The sequence below is a fragment of the Colobus angolensis genome, unplaced genomic scaffold (assembly GCF_000951035.1).
Source record: "Colobus angolensis palliatus isolate OR3802 unplaced genomic scaffold, Cang.pa_1.0 Scaffold18, whole genome shotgun sequence".
In the NCBI taxonomy this organism is placed as follows: domain Eukaryota; kingdom Metazoa; phylum Chordata; class Mammalia; order Primates; family Cercopithecidae; genus Colobus; species Colobus angolensis.
In genome coordinates, this window is record NW_012114932.1 from 10,802,263 (window position 1) to 10,822,322 (window position 20,060).

General features: G+C 36.3%; 1 protein-coding gene and 1 long non-coding RNA gene across 3 annotated transcripts in view; one reads left to right on the top strand and one right to left on the bottom strand.

Moving 5' to 3' along the window:
* Window positions 1–16,593, bottom strand: part of CHST9 (carbohydrate (N-acetylgalactosamine 4-0) sulfotransferase 9) — a 278,761-nt gene extending 262,168 nt beyond the window's left edge. For both annotated transcript variants that reach the window (XM_011939293.1, XM_011939292.1), the window contains exon 1: window positions 16,386–16,593. The gene's annotated coding sequence lies outside the window, so the exon portion shown is untranslated. The remainder of the gene's footprint in view (window positions 1–16,385) is intronic.
* Window positions 1–20,060, top strand: part of LOC105509798 — a 342,021-nt gene that overhangs the window by 318,116 nt on the left and 3,845 nt on the right. The window lies entirely within an intron of this gene.

Consider the following 20,060-nt stretch of genomic DNA (forward strand, 5'->3'; position numbering starts at 1 on the left):
GTAGAAACGAGGTTTCACTGTGTTAGCCAGGATGGTCTCGATCTCCTGACCTTGTGGTCTGTCCGCCTCAGCCTTACAAAGTGCTGGGATTACAAGCATGAGCCACCGTGCCTGGCCTATAATTGTGTTTTATGGTCATTTCTGTTGCTGTAGGAGGAATACACTGAGAAATAAAGAAGCTAATTAGGAAGGAGGCTGTTATAATCTACAAATACAGATAATGATGATGACCTGGCCAGGGTAATACCGGTAGAGATAAAGAGAAGTGACAGAATTTGAAATTATTTTTTGAGATGACATTTACAATATAGGTAAATTTTTAAAGGAGTAAATCAAAAGTTCAGTTTTGATCTTGTTGAATTTTAGATATTAATGAGAAAACCAAATAGAGGTATCACGCCGGGAGTTGAATATGTAAGACAATGTCTTTGTGGTAGATAGAATTATGAGAGAAACCTCAATAGCCCTCTATAATCCCCTCCTCTTGAATGCAAACAAGGCGTGTAATTCACTTCTAATGAATAGCACATGAAAAAAAGTAAGGAAATTTTGCAGAAATAATTAATGTTCTTAATAAGTTGACTCTGAGTCAATGTAAAGGGAGATTACCCTGGGTGAGGCTGGCCTAATCAGTTTAGCCCTTTCAAAGAGGGGCCAAGACTTCCCTGAAGTTAGAAATGATCTCCTGCTGGCTTTGAAGAAGCAAAAAACTACATTTTGAACTTCCTATGGAGAGGGGTGTCCTCTAGGAATTGAGGCCCTCAGTTCTACAGCCGCAAAACACAAAATTCTGCCCACAAGTTCAAGCATGGAAGATAACTCTGAGTTTCCGATAAGAATAAAACCCAGTCAACAGTTTGATCGTAGGCTTGTGATATTCTCAGCAGAGAATCCACTTAGGTTGTTCCCATACTCTTAACTCATAGAAACCGACATGATATATGTATGTTGTTTCAAGTTGCTACATTTACAGTAATTTATCACACAGCAACAGAAAACTAATACAAGCTCAAAGGAGAGGTCTAGGCTGAATATATAAATTTAGGAGTCATAAGCATATAGATGATCACTACACTTTGATTGCAAAATTAAATTTACTAGAAATATAATTCTAAACTTATATGCACCTAATAACATGGCATCAAAAAGTATAAGGCAAAAATTGATAGAACTATAAGAAATGGATAAATCCATCAACATTTTTAAAATGTACTTCTTTCAGCATTTGATAGAGCATTCAGACAAAATTAGCAAGAAAATAAGAATATTTGAATAACAGACTTAAAAACTTTATGTAATGGACACACATAGTGTACTATTTCCAAAATGTAGAAAACATATATTCTTTTAAGCAGCAAGAAGCAAAACAAACCCAAGCAACATATATCAGCAGTATGAGTCCATTGTTATAAAAGTCAAAGACAGGCAAAACTAAGTAAGATTTGCTTGAGGCAGGTACGTATGCAAAACAGGAGAACCCTTAACACAAAAATCAGGAGGCTGGTTACCTCTTAGAGAGAGAGAATGAGAGAAGAACACAGAAGGTATGCTGAGACAATGATAAATTCCCTTTTATTTTCCTTATTTGATTTCCCCTTGCAACAGGTGGGATATGAGCAGAAGTCATACACATGTCTTCAAGGCCTGGTCCCTTAAAACATCCTATAAAATTCTCACATTATCTCTCTTTATTTCAGCTGGAGAGGAACCGGGGCTTGACTTTGAGGCAGTGAAAGGTGGCAGAACTGCTAAATGGAAGTAACCCAGATCCCTGAATGACTTCATGGAGCAGAATTTCTCCACTGATCCTCACGGAATTGTGTCATGAATGTGAAACAGGCCTTTCTTGTATTAAATGCCTGAAATATTTGGTTAGTCAAATCTCCCCTGATTAAGCAGTGAATCTCCCCTGACAAAAGTGGGACACTTCAAAGATACTAGAAAAATTCTTTCCCTTTAGTGTGATAGTGAATACATGGCTATTTATCATTTATTATTCTTTAAATTATCAATATATGTGATTTTACTTTAAACATTAAATAAAATATTTAATGCAAAAAAGTGGCAACCAGAACTCTGAAACTTCTGCTATTGATGAAGTAAAGGCTTTTTTACTCTATCTCCTTTTTTTGAAAAAAAAGAAAACAAAAATACAAAGTATAAAAACAACCAACTGTCAAGCATACCTGCTAAATTGTGTAAAATCTGGAGGGAAAAGAGAAGAGAACAAGAATCGACACATCTACCCTCAAATCTTGAGCTGGATCTAGATTTTTGTACAAATAATATTGTAGTCCCAAAAGGCTGTCCAGCAAATCTCACCGGAACACTGGGACATAAATAGGTTATAAGGAAGGTGTATGTTTTCCTGCTGAAACTCAGAAAAATTGGGGACGTCAGGTGAAGAAAATAGCACACTCTCCTACCATTTTTATTAGCTATGTAGTGGTCTCCCAGATGAGGATACTGTGGGAGAAAACAGAAAAAAGGCCATGACTACGAAATCACAACACAGTGTTACGGGCTTTGCATGTTTCCAACTTGAGGGTAAGTGAAATAAACTTGGTGACAGAGGATATTCTAAACAAGACTCACACTGGAGCTGCAGGCTCCCTGTGTACAACACCTCCACATCATTAGCCCCCTTCAAGAATGGAAAACAATCAAAAAATGGCTTATGGGCTAGAGGCTCAGGCAAGAGGAAAGGGTGGGCATGGGGAGGACATGGATTAGGCACAAAAGAACGCAGGAGGTAGCATTATATGAGTCTTCCTAGAAGAAACTCCTTCCATGAAATCTATTTATTCACAAAATAAACTAAAATAACTCAGAGAAAGAGGAGTGAAAAGACTGGTTTTGCGCACTGATTACATTTAAATGTGAAAATATGAAACATAATAAAAATGTAACCAAAATCTAAAATGAGGAAAGGAAATTGAAAGATTCTATATTTCATTTTTATTTTCTTAGTAAAACTGACTTAGTGGGGAGCGTACAGTCCTATGAAGTATTGTAAATGTACAAGGTTCATAAAGAGAACGTGGTTGTTTTACATTTTATTTTACCATGAAAGTGTTTTTTCTAAACTGATCAGTAAATACCACAAAAGGCAAAACACAAAATAAAACAAACAGTTAATCATTGAGTTCTATATGCAATATCCGGAATACTTGTCAGGTAATGATTAGGTATTTATTTATTTCCAATAGTTATGATTTTCAGTGTAATTTTGCTTACTTCTGAAGACAGGTTTTATAGTTCTACTTTGCTATTTCTTTTGTGATTGCAATGTTTTAATACATGCACAAATAAAACAGCTTCATTCTCTATTGTTTTACTTGTCCTTTCTGAGACTTTAGGTAAAATGACCTATTAAATATCATGAATGAAAAATGGTTATGTACTTGGTCTAGAGGTCTGCATTCTGTTTGCAGGGAATTCAAATATAACATCTAGACTTATTCCCCAAGGCACAGTCTTTTACATGGATTTATTATCAAAATGTTCTATTTGTGCAAAGTCTTATTATAATATTTGTATATTCAATAAACTTAGAGTACAAATAGCTTCCAGCTAATAATTACCTACACAAATTGTTTGCATAGCTGTTTTCTTTTAATGTCAAATTCTGTATGGAAGTCCACCTTTCATACTGCTATAAATTCAAACAACTTTTAACTTATGTTATTCATGGTCTTGGAACTTTTTAAAAATATGTGAAATTAAAATGTATTAACAGTTTAAGAAGATAACTAAATGCGATTTTACCCAGTTTTCTTGGGTGTTGAATTTCTTAGCGGTATGAGCGTCCTTTGTCTTACCACTGATATAAATATGAGTAGCATGGGAGTGGGAGGGGGATAAGGGTGTAAGAGCAAAGCTCTTATATTATTACCTTTATTTTAAGATAATCAGTACTTCTTAAGAACATGCTCCATCTCCACAACAATTTGTTAGTATTTTCTTCTTATTAAAACAATATCAAGTTTAAATTGATTACTAATATTTGTCTCAATACAAGCTGAAGATGACCTGTAATTTTTTTAATAAGGAGATTCCATCATAGTGAATTTTAACCTCAGGATAGTGTAGGCTGGCGGTATCAAGAGACCAGTTCTTTCTGATTTTTCAGAAACAAGAAACTCTCCCTCTTTGCTATTATTTATAATAACTTATCAACTTACTATATGAAATATGAGGGGAAATAACTATCCATATTCTTATCTTTGGTTTATTATATTGTACATTGATACATGATATATTATATGTTAAGATATAAGAAGATCTACATGTTTTCTTTTTATCATATACCAAAAGGCACCACTCCACTTGCTCTGATCAAGTTACCATACATATCTGAAGGAGCCTTAAATATTATCTTAGCACCACGCAAAGTATTCCTACAGGGACCTGATTATAAATATTATATCATATGCTTTTACAGTATGAGGAATATTTAAAACATTTAGTTTGAAGTTAAAATTTTCCTGAAGAAACTTTTATTTACAAATTTGTAAACATTTTTATTTAACCTCATTTACTTTGTGCCTCTCATAGAACCTGAACTCGATGGATATTTTTTGACTAAATCGAGAGCTTTGTCTTCTGATATTTGTATACCTGTGTTATTGGGCTGTAAGTATCTGCTTCTTATACATTAGCACTAACGGTGCTTGCCAGTCTTCCTGAAGTTGCAGAGTTGAGAATCACACAGGATCCTAAATCTCACTGTGGTCCTGGCCAGATCTATTCTACACTGCAACTGCATTTTGCTAGGTTGTAGACATCTTAGTGAAAATCATCAGTAATCTCATACTTTGTAGGTGAGCACCAATGTTTAGGAAAGACATGGAAGAATAAAACACATACTGCCATAGAGAACTCATTTCCCTTTAAAATTTCTCATGTTGAAAAGTTCTCATATATAACTGGAACAATGAAAAAAATTATTTTATCTAATATATACTGATATTATCATATTACGTATTGCCTCCTATATTGCCTGAAACATCTTCTTCTAAGGATAACTTTTTCTTTAGTGTTTAAATATAAATTATGGAATTATTATAGAATGTTGAATGAAGATATTTAGATACTTTAGAGAAGACACTCTGTTAATTAATCAACTTTCAAACATTTAAGTTCACTTGAATATATAAAAATTATTTCATCCTTTGGATAGCTAACTTAAAATCATAGGATATTTTTTCTAATTTTTATTTTGAAAAATGTCTAGCCTACAGAAAATTAACAATATAATGAATGGTATATAATCTTTATCTAAATGTAAAAATTATTAACATTTTGTCATAATTATTTGCCTATTTCTCCCTTCCCTACACTGAAAACATTTCTTTTTGCTGAACCATTTGAAAGTTGCAGATATGAGATTTCACTTCTAAATACTTTCAAATATATCCTGTCCCTAAAGACACATTCTTCTATATAACCTCAATACGATGATCACACTCAAGAAATTGAACAGGGATGTAATACTGTTATATGAGCTATAGCCCAAATTCACATTCCTTCCATTGTCCCAATATTATCCTTTATAGATTTTTTTTTCCATCCAGAATCTAATCAAGAAGGATGGATGTCTTGCAATTAGTTGCCAGGTCTCCTAGTCTCCTTTAATCTTGAACAGTATTTCAGGCTTTATTTGTTAATCACACTGACATTTTTGACATTTTTGAAGTGTCCATGTTAGTTATAGTGAAGAAAATCTACCAGTTTGGATTTGCCTGATTGTTTCCTTGTGATTAGACTCAGGTTTAACATTTTTAGCAGATTACTTCAGAAGAGACTTCTGTGTCATTCTTTATGTATCATAAAAAAAAAAAAATACATGATTTCAGTTTGTACTACTTCTAGTAATGTGAAGTTTGATCATTTGATTAGCTGGTATCTGTCAGACACCAACTATAAAGGGACGTCTCCCCTTTACAATTAATAAGCAATCTGTGGGGTGACACATAGAGATAATGTGAATATCCTGTCCCCACCAACCATTCACCCAATGGCGGATGATTTTTTTTTTATTCTTGTCGTGGTGGTTGCAAAAATCTGGCTCTATTATTCTATTCTTTCTTTTCATTATCAGCTTGTATTCTTCAGTGAAACAGAGCTTTTCCTTCTCTCCACCCAATCTGTGCATCCATATACTCTGGGTTCATGGATACTTTTCTTACTCAATGTGCTCCAATCCATTACATCCATTATGACCCTTTATGTACAAAAGATCCCAAATTTGACCAGGGAGAGTCTTTTAAATCTGGCTATGTCCTTCTAATGTGCCCTCATTTGTTTTTGAGCAATTCCTTGCTTTCTGGGACAAAATGTTCAAGAGTTTCCCCTAAACTAGTTGAAGCTAGAAGGCTTTAAATAAAAACAGTACTAACCCAACTCAGTTTTAATGCAACATTTTGAATTTAGTCATGAATGTTAGCACAGTATCTAAAACCTAGTAAGTGCCTGTCAGTATGACACATGTCTTCCTTAGCTATTTGATACCTTGTTTGAATCTTTTGTGCAATTCTTAAAAATATAAACCTTTAATTTATAACATAGATTTTTATATTACTTTTTCAATTTCACATATTTTTTCTTATTTTAATTTTTGATAATAAGATAAACTTCCTTATTTTCATATGGGGGCCATATGAATAGGTAACTTTCAGAGGATTTTCATTTTCTTCAGTATAGTAAAATCTTAGACCACTTCTTAATGCCAGAATGTATACAAACAGCAGAGCATAAAACCCCCATAAAGTGAAGCGTTTTAAAATTCCTGAAATTATCAAGGGGTTTCACATGTCAGAGGAAATAATATAAAGGCATGCCTGGACATTTATTTATTTTGGGGGGTGTAAGAAATTCAACAGACCTGCCATACTTTCTAAGTAAATGTAGCACCACCAAAACCACATCTAAATTATGGAGACGAAAGAGAAATAGAAGAACGAGGAGTATGATATTTGAACAGGTCACAAAGAAAAAAGTGGGGTATCATAGCTTACAAACTTACTTTCATTTACTTATTTATGTATTTTTTATTGGAATGTGAGGGTGGATATGTGTGTGTGTTTGCATGTGGTATATGTGTATAACTTTGTACATGGAGAGTTAGAGATGTTCACTCAACATTTATTCAACAAATATTTATTATACTTCCTCTCTGAAGCAGGCATTGTAGTATTTGTTAGGAATACAAGGACCATCAAAACCAGATGGATCCCTATTTTAGTGGTTAAATAATTATACAAATAAATGTGAATTTGCCACTCTTCTAAGTGCAATGGATACAGATACATAAATGTGTATATACTTAAATGTATTTTATAAAGGGATTTAATTCAATTTAGGGGTAAGAGATGGTTCATTTGAGGAAGTGACATTTGAGTTGATATTTTCAAAGTGTTAACTAGGAGTTAACTAGGGAATGCCTGAGATTGGGGTTTTAGGGGATGGGGGGATGGGAGAGAGCTGGAATGTTAAGGCAGCTTGAAGAAAGCCAGCCAGCTGAAGCTGAGGGAAGAATGGGAGCATCCAAAGAGATAAAAGTGGAGGAGGCTGTCCTTGCTGGGCTGCAAAAATCAGGTGATGAGCGTTGGTCTTTATCTTAAGCAAAGCAATGGTAGTTAGTTAAGTGGTATCCGTGGTTGGAAGGTGACAGTTATCAAATTTGCATTTTGAATGCAAATATAATATCTGGTATCCCATTGGAGGATGAATTTGGGGTGGGAACAATGCCAGGAGATCAGTCATGGAGACATTGTTGTTTTCCACACAAAGGATGGTGAAACCTTACACTTGTGTGATGGCAGAGGTAGATTTTTGCAATTAATTTTGGAAGTCAAAGTCAAAGCCTTGGTAATGGAATTGAAGGAGAAGTAATGTCAAGATTAAAACCAGACTGGACTGTGGGAACCCTGCTCCTTTGAGGTGAGATGAACAGAGATCAGGAGTTTGATTATGACATGTTTCATTTGATGTTTCCTTAAGAGAGACGAGAAGAAATGCCAGGTATATGAGCTGTATCTACAAGTGGGCAATGTAGAGGGACTTTCTGAGCTGTGATTATGTTTTATAGAGTGCTCTGCATTAAATATATGTCAATAATCTCACGGCATTCTTACTGGATAGTACTTGGTATATGTATGTTGAGAAACCCCAAGGTGAATCAAAGGTGTGAGGTATTAGATGAACAAGCTCTGGCACCTGGGATTTCAGTGATTTTTAAATTCATTTCTATTCTAAATGCTGTTCTAATTCCCTGATCTGCAAAATCTGAAAAAATGAATTTACTAGACTTTTAGCAAGTAGCAAGTGGTGTATTTATAGGCTGAAGTTACAAAAGTGATCATGCAAGAGGAGGATTAGTATTTAAATTATTTAACAATCAGCACAATTTGGACTCCAGCTACAAATAACCAGTAAGACTATACCAGTGCATCCAGCTGAATGCCAGCCCTGCTGGAGTAATAAAATCTCATTCTCTGATAATAAAAATTCCTCATTGAAAATAGAGTACAAATGTTAGAAGGTAAAAGGGTGTTGATAGTTACTGCTTTTTGTCAAAAAATGTCACTAACACCTAAGCATTTTTTAAAATACCTTGAGAAATCGATGTTTTTGGGGGAAAATTACCCTCCTTCTAATCTACTGTCAAAGAATCCTGTAAAAAAACTAAATTAATTTAGATGATCATTTCTTTATAACTGTGCCGATTTAATTTTAAAATGTATTCATTAAAGTATATAATGAACATCATTATTTTATCTAAATCCTTACAGATTATATTTGCTTAAAGTAAGCAGGACCTATAGGTCACCACTTTAATTCCATCTGTGAAAAGAAAAAAAAAAAAGAAAGCAATAGAAATGACCACAAAACTAAGTGGAATTTTGGGCTTCTTGGTACTGAAATTAATGGACAAGTATCACATTCTTCATTTGAATCAACAGTGTTGTCTTATTTGGTTTTCCCATTTTCACATATATCTAACAGAGGCTTCTGAATTTTACTACATTAGCTGGGTATATTTTTCCTTTTCTTAACCATATTCTTTAGTGTTATACAGTTCAGTTTAGGGTAGCATTGAAGTACTATAGTAAAAGGAGGCTCTCTGAACAATGGGACTGGAATGTGTCATATATGTTTATTCTGACAAAGAAGGTTTTCTCTTGTATAGCAGAGTTAACAGTACAAAGAGGAAGGAGTGTTTTACTTTCACAATCTTTCTCTATATTCCATACAAAAATAAAAAGCAGAGTAAAAGGCAGATATTCCAATAAAATTTCACTGCCTATATAGATCTTTGTGCTGTTCAAATGAAAGAAACACCTTATTTTCCTTATCGCCTCCCAAATCCAACAACCTCAATTTCATCTTCTCTGAATCCCCATTGCACCACTATACTCACATTAGAAATTGTAACAAAAGCAGACCAAATAAAGTTAGGGGTCAGTCTGAGGTTGAATGTTGGGCAATTCAATAGACCAAGAAGCTTTCAGTAAGAATGAACAATACACAGAAAACAATCACAGATCAAATTGTGTTCTGTACAATTGCTGCATCCTCTTTGTAGGGAAAGCTGCCTCTCTTGATTAGGTAAAACATCCCTTCTATGTAGAGAATTTTGTGATTGTGTCAAAGCAATTGGTTATTCACACACATACACACCACACACACACATATTATTGACTTCTATCTCAAGTGCTGTGCTTACATTAAAAAGCTTTTTTCTTTAAAAAGAATAAGATATACAACGGCCTAAAAACATGTAAGGTGCATCCTGACTGGGAAGTAATCTAAGAAAAAATATCTCACAATTTGATAAATACAAGATGGTGTAGCTAATACTCAAATGATATTTCATATTAACTCTTCATTTTCAAGAGCAGATCTTAAGTTACAGTCCAGTAGACTTCTTACTGTCTTACTTCTGTAAGATTAAACACCTCTGAAACAGACAAAATTGACCACACCCCTTCCCCTCAACTTCTAATATGGTAGCACAGGATGCATCTATCACAAACAATATAACAAAATTCTAATATAGCAGTTTATTTGGGTTGGTAATAGCTTTTGGGCTTTTACTATAAGCATACTTCATAGCACGATGTTTTATGAGATAACTTCCAGTATTAGACTAGCGCAGTTCTTTTTTGCATAAGCATGTTTCAAGGGCATTAAAAATATAAGCCTTAATAATATCTCCTTTCCTGTTTTCTCAAAGCCTAAAATTGTGTATACGTATATGCTTTCATAAGTATGCACATATATACATATACATACATGCATACATGTATGTGATAATGTCTGTCTATATATACATGTATATATGTGTGTATATACATATGTATGTGTGTGTATACATATATATATGAAAACTTTCAGTGCTTTATGGAGATAAACATTTAAGCAAAGTTAAGGCCTGAGACAACTAAAATATTATCCAGCATGTACTTCAGTTGGTCACCACTTATTGTCACCCAGAAAAGATAGATTCCTAAGAGAAATAAGAACCAGAGTAAGTGAATTTTTATAAAGGTGACAGTGACAGAAAAAGATTAGAACATGACCTGCTTGAGGGCAGTGAGGTCTACGGTTCTGGTCCATTAGAGCCAGGGGATCAGTGAACAAATGGCATGGTCCTACCTAAAAGAAGTAAAGATAGATAGATAGGGGCACAAAAAATAATCCATGCCTACATAAAAATCTTGGTTATCTAGCTCTATGGCTCTCATAATGGCAAGTAACACCCCTACAATATATTTTAGGTATTTCAGGGTTGTCACAAATTATTGGTGGTGATAGTGGTGGTGTGCTATTGGCTTTTAGTGTATATAGGGGGAGGCAGTCCAATTTAATGACGAGTTTTTCTAAAAATATTCCATATAAAGTTTATGTGTCCTATTGAACTAAATGTTATGAATATCAAACTGTAGAATCTGGTACATAATTATAATTAAGAGTTTTATTTACATTCCCACCAAAAACCAAGCAATTTATAATAGTTTAATTATTTCATGTACTCTATCTTCTAATTCTAGAATTGATAGACTATAATGTTGATAGAAATTAAACTTAAGACCAACTCAGCACCAAATCAGTAATTTTTATTTTCGAAGTATTTTACTTATTGACAATACAGTGAATAACCCGCATCTCCTGAAATAGAATTCATACTAGTAACATGGAAATGTTCCAGAAAGTAATTTTGGGATTTTAGTGGAGCATATCAAGGGTATTTACTCTCTCATTTGCAAAATATCATACTTTAAAATTTTCTCCACTCCAAGAGTCTACATTTGACTTGGCAAATTTTCCCTATACCATTAACTTCCTTCTTCCGGTTTTCACATACAAATAAGTCTGGGTCGTTAGTATCTCAACACTAGTTTAAGTCTATCCCTCATTCTTTCACTTTCGTGCACTTCTTGCACGGGATGTCTTCTGATGTTTTATTTGTCTTAAATTCAAACTTATTCATCATATATTCATACAAGCGCTGACTTTACTATGTCTAGTAAAGTTATCCCCAAGCATTACTAGTGAAATACACATTTTATTACACATTACTTTTATTAGCTTTTAAAAATTACAACTATATTCTGTAATTATTTATAAATGGCTTTTGAGGATAATAAGGGAATAACAAAATATTTGTTTTTAAAAAAGAGGACAGAGTCTAAGAGAGTCAAGGATCAAAGTCTGGTCCATGATGGCTACTCAATGTATAAGATAAGACAGCAAATCACAAGCCTTCTACATTTACCTCTGTACTGCTCTTCATTCCATGACTATCACGTATTAGTTGATACCGTGATGGCCAGAAAGAGTTAACTCCCCTACCTAACTAATCTAACTTTCTAAGAGGTAGCTGGATGAGGAGTCAGGAGACCAGGTTTCTAGTTTCTGCTCTGCCACTGCCAGTGTTACCTTTAGCAGTTCATCATGATCACTGTAGGTCCCCATTATGTCTGCAACTGTAAAATGAGGACACAGGAATAAATTACTTTTAAGGTTCGTTCCAGCTCTATTAAAAAATGCATAATCTTGATCCTAAGACTTAGGCACTGATAAGAAGAAACGGATTCCTTTAATAAATGTATATAAAATGTATCCTGTGGGTCTCAATTATATTTCCAACCACAATATTTCTTTTAAAATATTCAGTCTAGTCAAGTCTTTAAAAAATGCCATGCCTTATAAAAAATGAAAATGTTTCCTTAAAAAAAAGCATCCCTACACTTTATGTAGTGAGCACATTTATGATGAGAACATAGTCTCTATTCTGAAGGGCACATCTACTTTTCTGTCACCATTCTCCTTACTTTGTAAAAGTTAGTTTGGCTGTGAATATCTGAAATAAAAATGATCTTATCTGCTTTTCCCGTCATATATTTTTGGCAGTTCTAACCTTCCACACAGAGGTTTTCTAAATTCTAACAGTCCACAGAACTAACAATTCAACAAAATCTATGTCCAACTAAAAACTGACTATAAATAAGATGTTTAAGGCTATGGCATGAATCAGCTTCTTGCTCGAGTAACTTATTTACAACCAATTTTGCCCTAGAGCTTTTGAAAAACACAATAGAAATCTGTTAAATTGGCAGTCTTGCTGAACTTCAACTATTTTATCTAGCTTGGTCCACTGTAACAATAATTGAGAGGTTCTCTTTGATGAAATGTGTTTTTGATTTGGAGCATAGGTACAAAGACCAAATGGACCATATCCCTTATTTAGATGGCTTCTTGCTATTCCTTCTCTTGGAAAGGACATATTAATATATAAGGCCTAGGAATGCCATTTAATGCCAAACACATACATATGCTTTAGGAAAACACTTAAAAATGCAGTGCATTAATAGTAAGATGCATACATTAATACATTCTTATTTGGTTTTCAGGAGAAACCATTATCCCTTTTTAAAAAATACTGACCACTTGTTACACGTCAAGTGGGATTGAATTTCTCAAACTTTGACTATAAGACTTTTATTTTTGCTAGGAACATATCTAATCCTTAACACATATTCATTAAACAGGTATACAATCAAGTCTTTAGCATCTTTATTTGAATGACATATAAACTCCTGCAAAGTTTTCATACCAGGTTTGCTTACTTCTGCCACCCAGCTCATTTCTGGGCAGTCTGCCCATTTTCCCCACCTCCCCACAAATGGGTTTTGGTATTTGAGGTATGAAAACTCATTTAAAAATTAACCTAAACACAAGAAAATAATTAGAAAGGCAACTTGCTCGCAGTAACAATGAAAATCTTTTTTAAACCAAACATGCAATACATTCCAAAGACAAACACAAATGACTTTTTAAATAACCATGATTTTACATTATCTTTGCCTCTACTTCTCTCATTAACATGAATAATTCAGAGTACTTACTATACATGGTGAAACTGTTTCTCCTCAATAATTCATTTTTAGTATACAGAAAAATAAGATGTAACATGTTCTTATGTAATATCCAAAGGTTTTAATTAGACTATATTTTTAAAGGCAACTTTACATTCAAAATGATCTGTAGTTTGGGTTTATTCTGTCGAAAGCCATTCTTCTAAGTCAGGAGAATCTTAAAGCTTTCAAGGCAAAGAGCAGTATAGAATAGTATAGCCAGTGATAATGCCCCACTTTTTCTTGGTTCCTGGTAATCTTCAAGTACATATCAATTATTTACAAAGTGTGAAATCATCACTATCTTTTTCCTCAAAAAATACGAAAATGCTTTGGGACATTGCGCCTGTGTTTGAGTGAAAAGAATTTTCCTAATGTGCTGGCTATGCTAAAGGAACAAAGGATTTACTATGTAACTAAATTTTGAATGATAAAATACCCTAATATTGAAGTTCTAATTAGAGCAAACACCCTTAAATGGGAAGCCTTTCTTGGATAGGGAACTGAGTATCTCAAATCTTGCTTTACTGATGACACCAACAAAACAAAGAGTGTGAATCTATCTGCTGATTACATCCCAACTCATCCAGATTCCCAAATTCAAATATAAAGAACACTATACAGGTAAACATGTTATTCATTACCTATCTCACCTCCTATGCTATTCATATGCAATACTGACGTGGGAAACAATGTGTATTTCTTAGGTTTATTGAATTTGGAGTTTGTCAAAGTAAGTTAGTCTCTTATTTTGTGAATTCTTCCTTGGAAGATGTTACAGTCTCCTGGAAACCACACAAGGTTTCTGAAGTCACGGGGCTGTTTAATGCCCTGCTTCAGAGCATCAAATGCTACCCTTGTGACCAGGAAGAAAGGAAAAGAAGGTCATCAGGAGGGCCCTGCAGCCGCACTAATTTCCAGCTTCTCTCTGGTAACAAAAAGGTTGGGGTGGGGGGAAGCAATCCGATTTTTACTGGAGTATACACCAGCCTTGGCCAAGTGCTTTGAAACTTTTAGAATGTCTTCTTTCACTGAAAATAAAAGAAGCAGAGCTTCTGGTGTAGTAAGTCAAACACAACAGTTACTGAACTTGGGTCAACACTGGATACCATTACAGCTTTCAGGATAGTCATGGGAATGTATGAAATGAGTAAGTACGTTTTGATACCTGTGAAAATAAAACATTGTGCTGTAAGTGAGTGGGAGAGAACAGATGGTTGGTAATGATTTAAAACATTTATGTTTTTGGACTGTCACCAAGCCTCTGTATTAAAAAATATGGTGTTTAGTTAGTACATACCAACATCTACATGCAAGGTGCTCATTTTCTGGAGGACGGTACTGTAATGAAGGAGATAAAAACCAAATGAGGTAGGAGGAACATCCTTCTCATTTTCTGGGGGCATTTAGTGTGTGCTATTTCTTATTGACTATGTGCAATCTTAATGCTTTCCATACGACGAGAGGATTTTAATTTTTCCTCAATTACTAGTCAACTGTAAGTGCCTAGGAATCATATTCTGTTTGATCATATGGTGTAGAATTGTAATATTGCTTTGCAAATTTGATTCACTTTGATTCAAGCTCTTAAACCCTTTGAGCAATAATAAAAAGTGGTAGTTCAGGGTGCTCTTGCCCATGAAAAACAATAGCATTCACCTTATCCTCACGTTGGTTGGCAGGCATATGGTGTTATGATTAGGTACTGCAATTAGCAGGTGCCCGGCAACTGAATCAGAAGACAGATAAATACTAAATATGGTCACACTGCATTTGGGTGTGTATATGTGAGTTGAAAAGAGATCCACGGCCTTCAAACCGAGAGGAATAATAAAAATGTAAATAAAATTGTACAAAGACAGATTAATGCAATTCTGAGGTTACAGCGAAGAAAAATAAACATTGGTAATACTCTCAATTATCAGAAAAACTGCAAAAAGGGAGTCCTATTAAGCATCCACGGTGTTTTGATTTGAATCTGATAGCCTAAGAGGGAGAAAAAAAGTCACACACACATTGTATATTATTCACTTGCCATCGCTTTCAAAACGCTGGGAATTATTCAGGCACAGTTTGTTTGTGGGAGGGAGCTGGGGGTGGACCGCAGAGAGAGAAAGGAGGAAGGCCTGCAGCTCTAGACTTAGCACCTGTAAACTTAGTTGGAAATAACTCCTGACAGGCATCAACCATAACACCTTCTAACAGAAACATGCTGATAGGCAGGATGTTCAAATGGGGCAGAAGAGGCAGCAGGTAACGCTGTGAAAGTAACAGCAGCAGAAACAAACACACCATTCCTTCTCTCCCCAACCCACTTGCAGCCCCCTCCTCAGATCGCCTCTCCCAACCCCTCTGCTCTGGCCACGATCGTACCTGGCCTCCCGGTCCCCCCAACTTCCCTCCCACCTCGCTCTCAGCCTGCGCCCGAGCCTGAGCCAGGTCGCGGAGTTTGAGACTGACGCAAAGGAGGCACCCCCGCAGCAGAGATGCTCGTCTTTCTGCCACACACACGTTGGAGGACTGGACAGACTGGCAGCAAAAACTCAAGGCTGTTCCTGCCGTCCTCCTCCCAACCTCTGCCTGCCCTAAGCGGGGTCTGACTCCGCAACTGTGGAGTCCAGGGTGCCCCGCCGGGGCGCAGGAAGGCAGCTCAGGTAGCTGACAAGTTCACGCGGCCGTCCTTCTCCAGCGCCCCCTCAAAGTCAGGATCCCTTCCTGCTCCCGCCTCCCATCTCCTGTCCTCCGTCCACTGAAGTGAAGGGAAGTGGGTTGGAATACTGGACGCGGGGGAGAGCGGAAAAGGAGGATGCCTCCCTCATCCCCGGCGGCGAAGCACCTGGAAAGGTGAGGCCGCACGTCCCCGCCCACCAGAGCCAGCTCCCGGCGCGGGTACCCAGCAACGCCCCGTCATCTCTGCCCCTCCAGTGCCCCCAGCCCCAGCCCCGGCTCCAGCACGGTTACCTCGCGGGCCGCTGCCGGGCGCTTGCAGGTGCTGCTGTTCCAGGAGCGCAGCTTCGGAGGAAACTTCCCCGCGCTCCAGGGCAAACTCCCGCGCACTCCTGGCAGCCCTGAGGTGGCTGAGAGCTGAGCGCGGCGACGGGAGCCGGGGCAGCCCGGAGTCGGGCGCTCACCCTGGCCCTGGCCCTCGCACGTCCGGCCGGGCTGGGGCTGCGGCGCCGCCTCCGCGCCCGCTCCCCCGCCCGCCCGGGCAGCTCCGCCTCCCTCTTTTTCTCTCCCTCGCGCCCGCTGCCCGCCCTGCCTTCTCCCGCTCTGCCTTTGTGGCTCTCTCGTCCCCTCTTTCCTCTGACTTTCTGGCCTCGCCTCCGCTGGCGACTCACCCTCCTTCCTAGCTCCGCGTCCCAGGGCTCACGTAACACCCCATGCCCTGTCGAGGAAGTGATTACCCTCGCAGTTCTTTCCCAGTTCGCCCTCTCCTCTCCCCTGCCCTGGGGTCTTCTCCTAGCTTTTCTAGAAACGCAGTCCTGAGGGGTACATCCCTAGGTTACAAGGCTGTCGCAAATATCAACTCCAAAGTCAGCATGTGTTTTGCTTTACAGACCGGAGGTGATGTTTGTTTGTTTTAATACATCAATTATAATAGATCAATAAAGTGCTTTTTGTAAGTACGGCTAAGTTCAGCAGCAGGTTTGTGCAAACCAGGACTCCCTCAAAATGAGCCTAGGACCCATTTATAATGTTCAAGACCTCGGAGATTTCTCAGCCTGAGCCAGGCTGAGATTTCAAAATCGGACACGCTGAAATTGGCGGTTTTAAAGGGCTTTGCAAAGACCAAACACTAGAACATTTTAAAATCATTAAAGGAAACAACAGGCTTTGGGAGACCCAGGCGGGAGGATCACTTGAAGCTAGGAGTAAAAGGCTGCAGTGAGCTCTGATCCTGACACTGCACTCCAGCCTGGGTAACAGAGCAAGACCTTGCCTTGAAAGAGAGAGAGAGAGAGAAAAGAAAAAATAAAAATGGTTCACTAAGGTTTAAAAATTAGTCCTAAACATTATGCTAGCAACAATTTGACCAAACTAGGGCAAATAAAAATAAATGAATCCTTGTTTGCTTATTTTGCATTCAGATGATTTCTATAAATTAACGAAAAAAAACTCAACTTTTTTCAAAAAAAAGCATTAACTAGTTAAACCTACCTTATTATATTAGAATTTTGTTGTTGTTTTTGCTGAAATTGAAATATTAGCCTTATGCATTTCCAGCAGGTCTTATTCTTATTAATGGTTTAGGAATAACACATCTGGTAGTAGTGAACTTTGGTTCTTTGAAGAATTACCATTATAGAACTTGTTTGCCTGATGCTGGTTTCTTTTTAAACAGAGCCTGATTTTATTATTCTGTCACAAGTGTTTTATTTTCATGCATTTTTAAAAATTGGGAAAAAACACATTTTTACCATTTTTAATGTACAGTTCAGTAAACATACATGCACATTGTCGTAAAATAGATCTTCAGAATTTCTTCATCTTGCAAACTTGAAACCTTATCCATCAAACAACTCCCCTTTTCCCTCTCCCCTCTAGCACTTGGTAATTACCATTCTACTTTTTGCTTCTATGAATTTGACAATGTTACATCTCTGATATGATTAATATCCAGAATATATAAAGAGCTCCTACAACTCAACAACAAAAAGTCAAATAACCTGATACAAATTGGCAAAGGACTTGAATAGAAATAAGAGTTTAATTTTTTTAATTTGTATATTTGCTGGGGTTTTTTGTTCTGTTTTGTAGATTTCTTTTTATTTCAGCTTAGTTGTAAAGGAGTTTTAAAGTTATGAATGCCATATAAACACATTATTGAAAATTTGGAAAATAAAGAAAAGTAAACAAATCATTCCACAAAAGCAAACCATTGTAATACAACTTGCTGATTTATTAACTTTTAACCCAGAGTCAGTCCTTCATATAGGACAGATCCTCATTCTCCAATAGAATAAATGTTTCTTGAGTTGAACTTTTAAAGGAACAAGCTAGTGTTCCTTGAGCTGTATTTAACTGACACATGCCTGGTAGGCAATTGATGAGTGCTCCTTGAATGAACTAACCATTTAACTTATTTGCTCTTGGTTTGGTTCCCTGTGTATCCATCCATGTTCTATGAATTCTTGGAGTTGGTACTATCCATGATATCACAGCAGTGAGGAAATTCAGGCCAACCTCATAATACGTGAACTCTACTTCTTGCCTGTTGCAAGACATGCAAATTTTGTGGCCTGTGCCTTGTCTGAAGTTGAGCAAGAATATCATTAGAACTGTATTTGAATATAGTTCTATGCTCAAAATGAGCATAAATTGAAAAGTTTTAGTAGCTAACAGGGGAAATGGGCATGATCAGGTCAACTTACTGAATTTGCTTGATTGATGAGCTACTAGACATTGCTAGTCCATTATGGGGTTTTCTAGTCTTTAGAATCTATTTTATTCACTTATCTATCACAGCAAATCAAATACTTATAACTGTGGCTGTCTTTCATTCCTAGACCTCTGTTTAAAACTGATTTTAAAAAGTTGAAGAATTACTATTATAGAAAATTGAATTTTATTAATATCCAATGTTGATGAATAAAGGAACAAAAAATGACCTAAAATGTATACCAAGCACCAGTATAAGATGCATCTTCTCATGCCATTTGATTGGAAGTTATATTGCTATGTGAAAATATTACCTTTTAATTTTGGAGTTAAACTAATTTAATTTTACACAGTGAATTGTTTCTAAGACATTGATTCACAGCATGTTTCTAAACTCTCCAGTCTATTTATTTTGTTTAGTTCTTTCAATTTCTTAAAATGTTTAATTATTGACTGCTTCTGGGCAAGTGTGAAGCTTATGGATTATTGTTCCTTTAATGAATAGGTTAGTAACAATGATGGTCCATAAACGTGGTTTCTGCATCAAAACTTAAGGTATATTCAATAGCAAGAGTGCCTTTATAGAAGGAAGACGTCATCATTCTCAGGTTTATTTGGACAAGACGTACAACGCTGATACCGTTGTGCTAAGCACAACAACAAAGTTAAACTTAACTTTGAAAGTGTAACTAGTAGTATAAAGAATGACTTCAGTGAGCTGCTCACACAGATGAAAAATGTGTGTAAGGTGACCTGGGGTAGAAAGGTAGGAAAAGAGTAGGAAAGGATCTTTTCCTGGTTTCCTTATGTACCAAAAAACAAAACAAAACAAAACAACTAATTTAAGGTATCAGCATGACACTGCTAAGGGATACTTCTTGCTATTTTTGAGTTTACACTTTTCTTTAATCATGCAGGTGTTAATGATGACTTGGCTTAATGAATGGCCAAAGTCAAAATTCAGCAGAAATGCATTTAGCACAATATGCCAGGTCATGTGGGTGTTGCAAATACCTGTAAACCTTCTTATTTATGACTCCAACTATTTTTTCAGGGAAAGCAGGGATATATTTATCTGGGAAGAGATATTTTTACACAAGACAATAGAGGATAGTCCAGTAGCTACAGTAGTTTCCCTTTATCTTATCTTGCTTTTATTCTGCAGCATAGGAATAAAACTAGAAAAAAATGATAGAATGTGATTTATGCTGATTCATGGTCAAGTGAACATAAGCTAGCCCACTGAATCAGAAGAAA